The sequence below is a fragment of the Cryptomeria japonica genome, chromosome 10 (genome assembly GCF_030272615.1).
Source record: "Cryptomeria japonica chromosome 10, Sugi_1.0, whole genome shotgun sequence".
Classification (NCBI taxonomy): domain Eukaryota; kingdom Viridiplantae; phylum Streptophyta; class Pinopsida; order Cupressales; family Cupressaceae; genus Cryptomeria; species Cryptomeria japonica.
The window spans coordinates 422,197,506-422,212,353 of NC_081414.1; positions in this window are offsets into that span (position 1 = coordinate 422,197,506).

Here is a 14,848-nt window from a genome sequence, read left to right on the forward strand (position 1 = left end):
GAAATGAAATGATATGAAAATAAATTCTAAAATGTTATGATATGATTGAAAATGAGATAATGAAATGATGAAAACCCTAAAATGAGGTCTAAAAATTTTCTTTGAAATGTAATTTATATGTAATACAATAAAATGCAAGCTAAGCAAATTCTATCTAAATGGATGTAACCTAATTAATGAATGCAAGATAAACATGCATGATGAAATGAGGATGCAAATGCAAATGGGACTAGGTTATTTGTGTGATGTTCCAACAGTGGTACAATAAAATAAATGGGATAGAAGAAGAAGAGGAGGGAATGAATGAATAAATTGGAGTCTCTAGAAAAATGAAAGAATGAATGGAGTGGATGTATTTTATTGTTGTGTAAAATATGGAGAGAATTACTAGTTTTTGATATTGTAATAGACTATCTACACTACTGACTATAAAAGTTAGGATGTAATGAACATCTGACGCATGGACTAGACTCTTAAACAATAGGTTATATTAATGCACACAAGTTTTCAAACAACCATGATGGAATAGATGAGAGACCTATTGGATCATACAAGAGAAACCAACAAACATGACATACCACCAAAAAGATATCCCAATATACACAAACCAAGACATACCAAGATATAGGATGATCAAGGAAGCCCTGAATAGGTATAGGCATGGGACACAAAATGAAAATTAAAGTCAAAATTGATCATGAAAATGACACACACATGGCCAATGAACATCTCTTTCCAAGAGTAGGAAGTGGATGTGAATAGGTTGGCAAACATGGGAATGATGCATCTCAATGAGCATGGATGATGCATAGATTGATAGGTGGCAAAAGATAGGGTGGTTGTGCGGGGTCTGCAAGTGAAATGATTCTACTCTGATTGGATTAGCATGCTATGGATGAGTGCTTGGTCAATGCACAAGTCAAGATAAGCTTAAATTGATGGGTAAAGATTAGTATACTAGGGGAAAGATTAATTTGACGGGATAAAACTTAGTGTGATGGGACAATCCTTATCCATAGCTGGATGTAACTCATCATATAAATTTGAAAGGTGAGGTGAGTGGATGGAAATGGTGGGCAATGAGGATGTGACCAGGGAAAAGAGTGGGTGCAAAGATGGGAGAGGGAAGGTATGTGTAGTGGGGATGAATGGTGAATTAATTTCTCACATCACTAAAGAAATATGGAAGTGGAGGGGGGATGCTAGTAGCAAGGATGGATGGTGAATTAATGGGTTACATCACTAGAGAAATATGCAAGTGTAGGGGGAGTGATGAAAATAGCGAGGTTGGACGACAAATTAATGGCTTACATCACTAGAGAAATATGGAAGCGGGGGAGGGGGTTAGGTAGGTGGGAGCTAGAAGCATCCAAAGAGATGGTGGATTTGACTTATTTTACCTTGGTTCCTAAAATAGGTTTTCACCAAGGTACTTTCCCATAGCGACATAGAGTGGTTTTCACTAATGGATGAAAGTTCTTTCTTTTATTTTTACATTTTTTTATTTTTATTTTTTATTTTTTATTTTCTTGTTGTTTTGATTTTTTGGTTTTTTCTGCTTTTGAAAAATGATATTCCCTAGAATCTAGGCCAAAAATTTCTTCAGATGGATGATGTTCATGGGCTCATCTAATGGTTCTTCTTCAGGTGTAGCCATCATATTTTGCAGTGATGACATATGGTCCCAACCAATTAGGCTTGAACTTGCCCTTCTTTTCTTGGTCCTGGAGATTCTTTTGATTTTCCATAAGGACAAGATCACCAATGTCAAATTATTAGGTCCTAAATTTCTTGTTTTTGTTGATGTGAAGGTGATTATGCTAAACCTGAAGATGATTCAAGGCCTTGATACGCCATTCATCTGGTAGTTCAAGCTCTTGCAGTCTTGCCACTCTATATTATTCACCAAGAAGAATGTTTTGCAGGGCAACTTATAGTGAAGGGAGTTCGATCTCAAGGGGGAGGACAACTTCAGATCCAAAGATGAGGGAATATGGTGTGGCTCATGTGGGTGTGTGAATTATTGTGCAGTAGACCCAAAGGGTAGGATGGAGTTGCAAGTGCCAATCACAGCCAGCTTCATTGACTATTTTTTTAAGAATATTGATAAGAGTTTTATTTGAAGCCTCAGTTTGAACATTGCCTTATAGGTAATATGGGGTGGAAAGAGATGTTGGATAGAAATTTTTTGGCATAGTTATTTTACATCCTTATTCTTGAAAGGTCTACCATTTTCTATGATTATAAACTTTGAAATTCCATAGCAATAGATTAAATAATTGAGGATAAACTTTGCAATTTGTTTGCCAGTGGTAAAGGTGAGGGTATGGCCTCCACCCATTTAGCAAAGTATTCAATGGTGGTGATAATGAATTTTTAGCCATTGGAGGAGGTGGGATATATTTTACCAATGAGATCAAGCCCCCGCTATGAGAAGGGCCATGGTGTAATGAGCGGTTGCATTTCTTGATACAACGCATGAATCTTATCATGTTTTTGACAAGGTACACATTTCTTGACATAGTGGTATGCATCATGTTCCATTATAGGCTAGTAGTATCTTGTGTAGAGTAACTACTTATCTAGAGTGAAACTGCTTCAGTGTGCTCCATAGATACCGTCATGTACCTCGTGTTATGCTCATTCAACCTCCTCTTTTTCTAAACACCTCAGGAGGGTTCCATTAAAGTTCCTTTGAAATAGGGTATCTCCCAGAATAGTGTAGCAGGAAAATCGGCGAATGAAAGTTAGTTGTTAGGTTTTAGTAGGGTGAGGGGGGATAATGTTAATGTGGAGGTAAGCATAGGTCTCTTGATACTAGGGAGAGTTGGGACCAACAAGGACACATACCATGTCAAACTCAAGAACATCATATGCGGGAACCGGAAGGTGCTCAACCAGGAATTCACGCTTATGACTATTTTTTAGTATTAGTAAGAGGGAACCAATGGTATAGATGGCATCAGCAACTCTGTTGTTTTCTCAAGGAATTTGTTCAGACTGTATAGAAGAGAAATGCTCTTTGAAGTCTTCTACCATGCAATGATAGGGGAGAAACATGTCATCTTTAATTTGATACAAAATTTACCTGTTGAATGACTAATTGTGAATCACCATAAACATGAAAATTTGTTATCCTCCATTGAATGGTAAGGCAGAGACTAGTGATGAGAGATTCATATTTAGCAATATTTTTTGTGCATGAAAAGGTCATTTTATATGACTTAGGAATGCAATCTCCTTAAGGGGTGACCAATAGAATGCCTATCCCTGATCCATGCTACGTGCAAGAGCCATCAAAGTAGAGTTTCCACTTGGTAGGCTATGTAATGGTCATGATGGCATCGTCTAAAAATTTGACGACTAAGGGGTGTTCTCCTTCTAGAGGGGCATCAGCCAGTTGATCAAAGATGACCTATCCTTTTATTTCTTTGCGATCTACATACTCAATATCAAACTCATTGAGAAAAATAACCCACTTAGGAGTGTATCTTGTGAGAGAAACCTTTGAGAGTAGGTACTTAAGAGGGCCAATCTTTTCAATGAGCTTTGTTTTGTGATTGATCATGCAGTGGAAGAGCTTCTAAGTGTTGAAAACTATTGCAAGGAATGATTGATCAATTGGAGTTTAATTAAGCTCATAACCTATGAGTGTACAACTAATGTAATATATTGTGTTCTCTTTCCCTTGTTCATTTACTTGTGCTAGTAATGCACCGAAGGCCACTGATGTAGCTAAAATTTATAAGAGAAGAGGATGTCCTAGAATAGGAGGCATCAATACCAATGGGGAGGCTAATTATTCTTTGAGTTTGTTGAAGGCCTTCTGACAAAAGCAATCCCATTGAAATTTAGTCTTTTTGTAGGAGGTGAGCGAATGGATGACACATGTCTACAAGTTGAGTGATGAATCTATGGATAGATTATAATTTTCCTTGGAGACTAAAGAGTTACTTGAGAGTCTTTGGTGGTAACATGTCCATGATAAATTTTACCTTAGCTAGATCCACTTCAATTCCTCTACGTGACATAATGAAGCCCATAAATTTACTAGAAGTGATCCCAAAGACACATTTCTTAGGATTGAGTCATTCATGTCTAGTTGTTCAAATAGTTTTTGCAAGACAACGACATGACCTTCTTATGTTTTTTATTTTCCCAGGAGATCATCCACATAGTCATCCATAATATCATGTACCAGATCATGAAAGATAGTGGTCATTGCTCTTTGACAGGTGGCACTGACGTTCTTCAATCCAAAGGTCATGACCTGATCGTAGATTGTTCTCCATGGAGTAGTAAAGGTTGTTGGCTTGATGATGATTGTAATGAATTCATCATATGTTGTCATTGATGAAACACATACACACACATATGTTTATATTTTCTATCGATATGACTTCAAGTTGTTTATACTACAACCAGTATACTAGAGGTTTATTTCTAACCAGTATATGCATGGAGATAACCACTTGGTTATACATGTCTCAACATCAACATGAAGATCCATCGGAGACTATCACAGAAGCATCAAGGACAAGCAATTTAATTCTTATAAGTATTAAGTGTTCCAACCAGTATTCGTAGATTGTGTGATGAGTTATCACCACCGACAAGTTTGGCGGTATTTTTGTGATGAGTTATGATCACTTGACCAAATACACTGCACCTAGGAAATTGTGTTATGATTTCTTGAGGCTGACATGAAATCTAAATGTCTTTATATTGACATCACAATGAATTATTTTGTATGAGCAAAAGTGATGTGTTATGTGCAAAGGCAAAAGTGTTAAGTTGTAGAGTATTATGAGAAGCAGTGTTGAATACACTTAAAAGGATCTGATCAAGCAAGTATTGTGCTACATAGATAGATCAAACAAATCCTGTTGTCTTCTAACAATTACAGCAAAATCAAAATCCCCTAACCGGGTAAGCTCTAACATGCTTCATTGTTCAAATCCTCTAACAAGGTGATCCATTAGATTGGATTCAGAAATTCTCTACTAGGGTTACTCCTAGCAGGGTACTACCTTTTATAGGATATAGCTTTTAATCAATCTTTGGTATCTCTAACAAGATTCGCTCCTAGCAGAGCACTTTGTAGACCTTAACCGAGCAGTTATCTATTACTACGGATAGTTAACTTGTGAGTTCCATCTCACCGTGGTTTTTACCTATTTGGGTTTTCCACATACAAAAACTTATGTTATGATGGATGTCTTACTTATTGTGGATTCTATTATATCATTTTGGATTGCATGCATTGTGTTTTAAAGTTTCGTTAAGCTCATCTACTAGTTAGTGTTTGAAGTAGTTTTATTTTTGGTATCACTGATTCACCCCCCTCTCAATTCTTTTCAAGTCCATCAATTGGTATCGAATCCTAACTTCTTTAAAGCCTAATCACTTAGAAGGGAGCCTTGAAACCACCATGGGGGACATGAACTACTTTGAGATGGCCAGAGAGCTTGAAGCTAGTAGAAATGAGCTTGAAAACCTTAGGGTCAAACTGAAATCTTCACAAGTCAAAAGGAGAGAGCTACCAAAACAACTGTTGGAAATATCTGATAACAGTTCTTCAGATGAGGCCAATATTGATGCTTTAGCTGAGGAAGTTGAAAATTTAAATGGTGAGAAACTAAATATGAGGAGAGAGTTAGAAATTTTAACTATTCGCATCAGTCAAGAACTGGAAGCTAGAAGAACAGTTGAAGATCTTATCAAGGAAAGAGATCATGAGATTGCCAAGATCAAGCAGGAAAATGTTACTATGCATGAGCATTTGGTTGCAGAAAGAGAAGAAAAAGGGAAATTACAGCTAGATCTTGAACTAGCATCATCTCTGAGAGTAATCCTGTCAAAAAATAATGATGATCTCACCAAGCAGCTCACCAAAGCTAATGAGAAACTGGAAAAGTTCAACAAGAGTTCTACCTTGCTAGATGAACAAATCCAATCACTAAGGGTGAAAGGTGATACCTCTGAACTTGGTTTTAACACATCTGAGAAAGGAGAATCATCTAGTACAAAGAGAAACACTCCTAAGAACAAATTTGTTCCTAAGGTCAAGAAACCTACTAGTAAGAAGGTCTTTAAACCTATTTGCTTTGTTTGCCATAAAACTGGTCATACTGCAAATGTTTGTAGAGACAAACCTAACATAAATGCAAGCTACAATACTAATGCTAGGTATGTGTCCAAGAAATTTGAAGGTCATTTCTTCACATGTAGAATGTATGGACATAGATCAGTTGAGTGCAGATATGGAGCAAATAATCTTGTACCACACATACATCCAAGACCAAATGGCAACTAGATGAGAAATTTTGACAACCGGGTCAACATGAACTGGCAAAGACCCTATGACAATCGGTTTAGTCCATTTGAGATGGAAAAGGTAACAAATGTCATATGCACCATCTGTAACAAATTTGGTCATGTGGCTATGAATTGCAGAAGAAGAACTGGGAGAGGTAATGCAGGACCTTGGAAATCATCTGGTATGGTCTGCTATCACTGTAACAAACCAGGGCACTTGGCAAAATTTTGTAGATCTAGGAAGAAGAAACTGGTCAACCCTTATGAAGATTAGAAAGGCAAGCAGAAGGTCAATATTGAAGAAACAAGAGAAGAAATGAATCTAACTTGGAAGAAGAAGAGTGATGATTCACTTGGAGAGCAAGCTATTCCTTCACCCAGTGAAGAGAATCCTACATCGGTGAATTAAGCCTTTTCATATGGCTAAGGGGAGCATAACGGTAAACCCACCTTCAGACCCCTTGATGTGAATAAGTGGTAAGAGAATTCAAAAGCATGGTAATTTGATAACTTTTTGTTATTTAGTTATCAACCGGTTTCTTCTTGAGTGGTGTAATTAGGGTTTGTAACCCTAATGGGAGAGCATTTATTGCAGTTGGTAAAAAGAATAAAAGTGAATTTTCACTTTGCTATTTTTACCCTAACGCTTTCAAGAAAGAACCTTTGAGAATTTGCAGAGCTAAGTAAATATTATTAGCTAATTGTAGTCGAAGTTGCATTGAGATTTGAGTAATCCAGCTAATTTCAAGATTGGAGAAGACAGAACTTGTGTGCACTTGGGCATTCAACCGGTAAACAATGCAGCATGTGAAATAAAGTATTTCTTGATAATATTGCTTCGTAATCTAGTTTATCTGGAATGGCATCGTCTTCTAAGTCAGTAGGGAAATTGATGATCACATTAGAACCTATGGAAGTTCTAAAAGCAGAAAAGATTGTGTCTTATAATGCTTTGTCACAAGTTCCTAGTGGTGTCGTAGTAAAAAGAGATTTGTCCAGCTACATTGACTATAAAACTGAGGATTTAGGGTCACTATCAATATATTCTCAGTTAAAATCACTTTGTGATGAAAATGCAAAAATTCAAACAGAGTATATTAGGGTTTTTGAGAAAGGTTTTCATAACATGGATTACTTCCTTGAAGATTTTGAAGAAGAGCATATCCAAATTATCTTGAGTAGAATTCATGGGGAGAACATGTTCTTAGAGAGGACTCATACCATAACCAAGGAAGCCATTCAGGCCGTAACTAGTTTTCACTCAACCAATGAAGTATCTCAGTTGAGATGCATTTTAAAAGATATAGTAAATACCCTAACCGGTTCAACCTCTGATGGTCATGCCTTCTTTGTTAACAATATCAGAGACCCAACGGTAAAATTAGTAGCTATGGTCATAGGCTATCAAGTATTCTACTCTAGCAGAATGAATAGTGTTCCATCAGCAGCAGTGCATACTGCTTACAAGATGATAGCTGAAAATGCAGATTATGACCTTTGTGAGGCTATAAGGAGCCAATTGTTTTTAAATCTACAATCTATCAAGAAGGACAGTAGCCTAAAGTTTAAATATGAACAGTTATTGATCGGGCTATTCTTTTATTTTTTAAATTTCCTACCATGAATTGGAGATCTTGAATGGTCTAAGGATCTACCAGTATCCGCCCAAATCAAGAACAACATCAAGGCTGTAAGGAATACTTTCTCTGCCTCTATGAATAAATAATTCAATGAATTTTAGAAGAAGATGAGCATGAGAGTAAGATTGCCTAAGGATGTGGTAAAACAATTTTCCAAGGACATTGTTTTCATAGTTACTACCGATTTTTGTTTGATGGAGGCAATTGAGCCTAGAGAGGAAGAAATGGAAGATATGAGTTATGAGGTTAACTATGACTTATTGATTGGATATGCCAATAACCTGTTGGCATCTCCAATAGATAAAAACAGGGCAAAATTGAGTTCAGTAAAAGAGCAGACTGCACAAGCTGGAACAAGTATTGCTCTGACCACAAGTGGAAAAGGTAAGAAAAAGAAAGCTGAGGATACACCTTTGGTGATTAAAAGTACTAGAATGACATGGAGTATCCAAAACAAAAAGGAATTAGAACCTAAGGTGTATATGAAAAAGGAGACAAAGAAAAGAGGTCGGAAGGTAATTCTTCAAGAAGAATCTAAAGGAACTGACACTGAAGAAGAACCTAAGAAGATGAAAGCTACCGGTAGAGTAGAAAAGTCAGTGAAAAATGTGCCAAAGGCAACTGTGCCTATTGATATCTTGACTTACAAGCCTAAAACCCACTTTGAAAAAATAATGAAGACATTAGGGAGAAACAGATTTGACAATGTCAAAGAATATTTTGATTCCTTCACTGAAGATGAGAAGGAGCAAATCATTCAACAGGTAATAAATCATTTGTGTCATTATAGTAGATTACCACATGATCTTGAAAAGGATATCTCTAATTCTTTGAACACTATTCTTTTCATTAAATGGGAGGAAGCTGTAAAGATGGAAAAAGAAATTATAGATGAGATATTTGTGCAATATTTTCCTAGATTATCCAAGGATGAAATAAGTGCTATAGTTGATCAATACAAAATTCAATTTGCTTTCAAATCAAGAAGATTGAAGCTACTTAATGGGAAGAGGCAAATTATTGAGACCGAAACTCATCAGATAGCTTGTAGCATCCAACGGATGGAAGATCTCATACGTTCTTCTCAAGATGAACAAGATGATGATGATATACCTTAAATGGATAAAGATGTGCAAGCTATTGAGAGGAAGGATGACACTACTATCCATGATATTGATGATAATCAGGATACAATTGATCTATCTAAGGACAACATTGCACCTGATATGTAGCCACCTGTGATCACTATCTTATAGGCTACTTCAGTTGAGGAACCAACAACTCAAAAAGGAGTGGATATTCCACCAGCAAAAGATCAACCTGAGAAACCCCAATCCCCACCTGTTTCACATGATTTTCAGAAGGAATCTTATGCAAACATTGGTACTCAATCATCTGAGCAAGAAAAGGAGAAAGAACAAAGAAAAATTAATTGTTAAGGTAACATCTTCTGAACCGGCAAAGCCATTATTCTTACAACAGAATGATGAAGATGAAGATGACTCATTATGCATTTCAGGGCCTATAAATGATAATATGAGTGCAAATGAAATGATGAAGATTGCAAATGTCATGCAATCTTAGATCACACAAGAAAAGACTTAAGGAACAAAGGATAGAAGCAGAAACCATTTAGAAAGCAGTAGATATTCTGACAAATCTACTACCAAAAACTGCTACAAGGCACCTGACAACACCCATTAGCAAACTTGGTCAATTAGTTGCTGCTGCATCTAACCAAATCACATCACTTGAAGAAGCAGCCCATATATATGATGATAAGAAATATAGGAAGAAGCAAGGTGAACATCTTATCAAGGAGATTAATACTGGGAAACTAGCTCTATCACTTAATAAAGATTTATTAAGGCAAGCTATTGAAATAGGCGGGAAGTATCTTACATCTACTTCTAATATTTCATTCTTTTTTACTTATATCAATAGTAGGCATACTGAAACTAAGTAGGAGCTAGAAAAGATATGCAATGGATATATGCCACTTCATGACTCTATTTTTGCTTTTAGTAAATCTGTGGATGATTTGCACAACAGGTTAGACACCTATGATCTTGAGAAAGCAAAAAGACTTCGTTCATTAAAGGAATTGAAGAGTCAACTCACAACACAAGTGGACATACTACAGAGAGCCTACATGCATGCAAAAGCTATTTTAGCTACCCCAGAAACTTGTTCACTGGATTCCATGGAGGAATTTCATATTCAGATCATATCTACACTTGAGTTCACTGAGAATTTGTTGGAAACATGGGAACATGCTTTATCTCAGTTGAAGAGGAATTTTAGTGCAATTTTTCTGAGGATTGCTAATGCATGAATCTTGATTCAGTTTTTCAAATTGTTGTATATGTTGAACACTTTGATATAAATTTTCTATATATATATATATATTTTTCTTTTTCAATTTGGCATTGTTGTCAAAGGGGGAGTAGAAATATGTATGTGTGTTTTTGAAAATTTTCTATGATGTATGTGTAGTAAGGGGGAGTATGTGAATATGTGCATTAAAAAAAATTGTAAGCACCACTTACCAGTATTGTTGTAGAAATTTCTAAGTGTTGCCATCAATGCCAAAGGGGGAGATTGTTGGCTTGATGATGATTGTAATGAATTTATCATATGTTGTCATTGATTAAACACATACACACACATATGTTTATATTGTCTACCGGTATGACTTCAAGTTGTTTATACTACAACTGGTATACTAGAGGTTTATTTCTAACCACTATTTGGTGACAACCGGTATATGCATGGAGATAACCACTTGGTTATATGTAATGCCCCGTCAGGAACCCTAGAGGAAAACATCATAATCTATGCAACTAAGGGTGAAATAATTTATTTATTTTTTAATTAAGTGCATGAATTTAAACCTTAGCACACCTAATAACATAGCGGAAGTCTAACACCTAAATTTCCTAAGGGTTACCTACGAATATTACTTCGTAAATTAAATATTTAAGATAAAATTTCCACAATGAAAGAATCTAAAATACTTCAAGCAATCATATATTATATACAAAAGAATTAAGTAATTGAAATAGCATACATTACAATGTTTCTTTTCTTACAATATTCGAAAATCCATGTTTTCAAAAAAGAAACTTACATCATGAGCTAAAATGTTACAAAATGAAAGTTACATAAAGTTTCTTTTCAAAACCTCTAGTTTTCAACTGAATAATGGTTAGGAGCAAGAGCTGGTACATGAATCATGAACCAAGAACATCAGCGAAGTCCTTCCTCGCCTAAAGATATGTTCCAGTACATCCGATGGGAAGTGACACTACCACCCGACCATGTGATTCCGAAAAGGAACCACCCCACCGTGTTGGAGATAGTAGATAACCCTCAAGCAAGCAAAATGAAACAAGAACGAAAGAACTACAAGAATCCACTTACATTCATGTGACCCAACTCACAAAACACTAGTGACTCTAAGGAGAAAGTGTCATCGCATTTCTTACGGTGGATACCATGGTACAGCCTCCATAGGTCTCGGCCCCCATCCTGGGTTATCCTGGTAACCTCTCCCGAACCTCTGATTCCAACTAAGACTCATGCGGACCTTACCAATCCTCTCACGAAGACAAGGTGGTAAGCTTGCCATTCCAGGCCTTCTCGCTACATTATGAGTCCTATACTAGCACTCACCTATGTGCGAGGCACATTGTTTTATTTAACTTTTAATCTACCCTTCCCTAGCCATTTATTAGATTTTCACTTTCTTAACCAACTTCCAACGGGTTATCCTGTCACCACTTTGGGCATGGCCCCTGCTCGAAAGCCACTCTCTCTCTTAGGACACTACAGGTTAGTTCTATCTATAGAACTCTATGGCGACATAGACAACCATTCCCAATTTTGACCTACCTTGGATGAAAGATACATAATTACTAACCTAAGGTTGACTATTATGAACAACTCACAATGGCTCATTTCCTTAAGGTTATACATCTAAATAACTGGCCAAGACACAGTACACAAGACATACTGACAACCTGACTTAATGTACTTAGTTGCGACCACCATATAAACAAGGTAATCTTACGTACCAACACCTATCACAAAATTAACTTGCAATGCGAATATACGTTGTCAAGACACGAAGAACAATATGGTCGGTATAACACAGAATTTTACACTTATTAACATGTTTAAGAGTTCAATTACTCTTGTTAACTACTATAGGTACGCCACCTTAATAATTTCCATTTATACCATAGACGAAGATTAAAATAGATATATTTATTTCATTAAGGGAGTCTTACAAGAAGACATAATACATTTCTCCATAGAATAATGTCTTTATTTTTATTTTTATTTTTATTTTTTTTACACTAGAGTGTTACATCATTCTTCCAGAAAATACGGAGAAGTGCACTCGTCAGACTCTACATGATCTAAAGGAGTATATCCTTCAGATTTGCTTTCACTCAGGGGAAAGTACCCCACAAACTCGTTATCACTTAAGGGGGTATACCCATCCGACGAGTCAGAACTTATAACTATCGGCTTTTCTGGCGAGCACTCTAGCTTGGGTTCTTTCCCTTTTCCAACAGTAACTTCTTTAGTTGGACTCTGAGTAGGACCTTTTTCTATCTTTTTGCTCTCTTCAGGAGCTGGGTTCTCTTTAGGAGCTGGGTTGTCCTCCACAACAGGCTTGATAGGTGTTAAAGAATCTTTCTTGACTTTTAAGTAGTGAGCATAACCTGCTACGGATTTGCGAGCTGTCTGTTTGACTCGTACCATCTCTGTAACGTATCAATAGTAAACTATTACTTCCCAGACTCTCCTAGAGCTACGTCTAATAAATCTTAATAAATAGGTTTTGAACGAACCATACATTTCTTCCATATAATAACAAGTGTGCAATTTGAACTTAATCACTATTCCACTTCTATAGTCATAACGTAATCACAACTTCTATTATATGACTTTATTTTAAAATCCCTAATGATAAATAAAACATAACCATAACTATTTCATAAGAAAGACAATAAACATGACATATAACAGAGATTGTAAATATTAATGATCGTAAACTAAGAAATTCCTGACCTATTTGAAATGTTGATCGATGTGCAAGACCTTAACGCCCTCTCGCCGATAAATGCGCCTTGCTTGCGATCCTTTTCACCAATACTTTCCAACTCTATCAAGAAACAAACAACTCTCTTGATACTATCAAAACAATATCCTCTCTAAACAACTCTCTTGATACTATCAAAACAATATCCTCTCTAACTCTATTCTTCTTTCTACAATCCACCGTCCTTCCTTGGATGCCAAAAAATGACTTCTCTCCCTTTCCTCTCTACTCCCACCCCTATTTATACTAAAAATCATCCATCGCTTCTCCTAAATCTGGGGCTTAGTAATAGTTATTAACTAAAACTCTTTTACCTCCAACTCTTCTTGTTCCTCCATGTAAGGAGTCCATCTCCAGTTAACTATAGCTCTTTGCACTCCTTGTTCGGGATTATAGCAATTATCGGCTGGGTGGAGAGATCGGTATATTACCTCAAACACTTATGTGTTTGCATTCAGCGAAATGTGTCTTTAATCTGCCAGGTCTTTGAGTCAACTAAGGTTTATGTTTCAATCTTTACCTTACGTGCCAGTCTATTTCCCTCCTCAATCGACCAATCTGCGGTTAAATGCAATGAATTGCAGCTCGTGGAAGAGTTTGGACGTGGAGAAGTGGTTGTTTATCACTTTGAACAGCGAGAGGGGCGAGTGGTGTCATTGCCCGCTGACTGCAGTGTTAATGGAGGAAACCTCTCATTGCCCGCTGACTACAGTGTTAATGGGAAGAGGGAGTACGTGGTATATGAAGGAGGAGGGTAGTCGGTGGTAATACCGACCCCTCCCTATATTAAGGGGGGTGGTCGATATTACCATCGACCACCGTCTACCTACTACAAACTATAACCCCCGCCACCTCCTATAAAATCGAATCTGTTTTATTTGTTTTAATATAATTTCATTATTATATTTTAATAATTAATTAATAACTTTCATTTTAATATTTAAACATTAATCTTCCTAGCAATTTTACGTTTAAATATATAAATATATACTTTGTTTTCAAATTCTTATAACTAATGACCCTTTTTTTTTTTCATATAGATTTATATTCGAACAATTGAATTATATATATATAACTCATTCGAAAAGCTTATTAAATATAATATATCTATAATTCTAACTTTATACATGCATAATCCAAAAACACAATAACCCAATGGGCGATATCAACTACTGATAATACGATCACCTTATCTTAACTCCAATAACTACTTATAAGTGACTATTGCCTTCCAAGTATATTATGTCCTTACATATATTCAAACGATCGAATTGCAACTATCGAGCTAACAAGCTGATAAAATTCATATCAACTCATACCAAGATATTAACTTGTCCTTTATAAACAATATTAAGTCACTAGATTACTTGATTCTTTTTCCTCCAATTACCAAAACTACTCTTTACTCTTATAGACGTAATAAACGTAACAATTACCAATGACATACAAAAATTGGGAACCCTAGACACGCAAACTGAGCAAGCATCATGCGACTTTTATAAAGATCAAACAATAAAATATGAAGACCAAACCAATTGACAGAACGACTAACTGAAGGCACTCACCCGAGTGTAACTAACTAAAAATAGGATCAACTACTATCTCCTTCACTTCCATTAGAAAATATAAGGCACGCTCAGACCTGTGTAGCCAGGTAGAGACGATACCCCGTACCTACCCGGTACTTGTACCTGCAACATCCTGTATCACCGACCACACATGCATATATATATATATATAAATTTCAACATACACACCGATGAAGGAGATTTGCGAC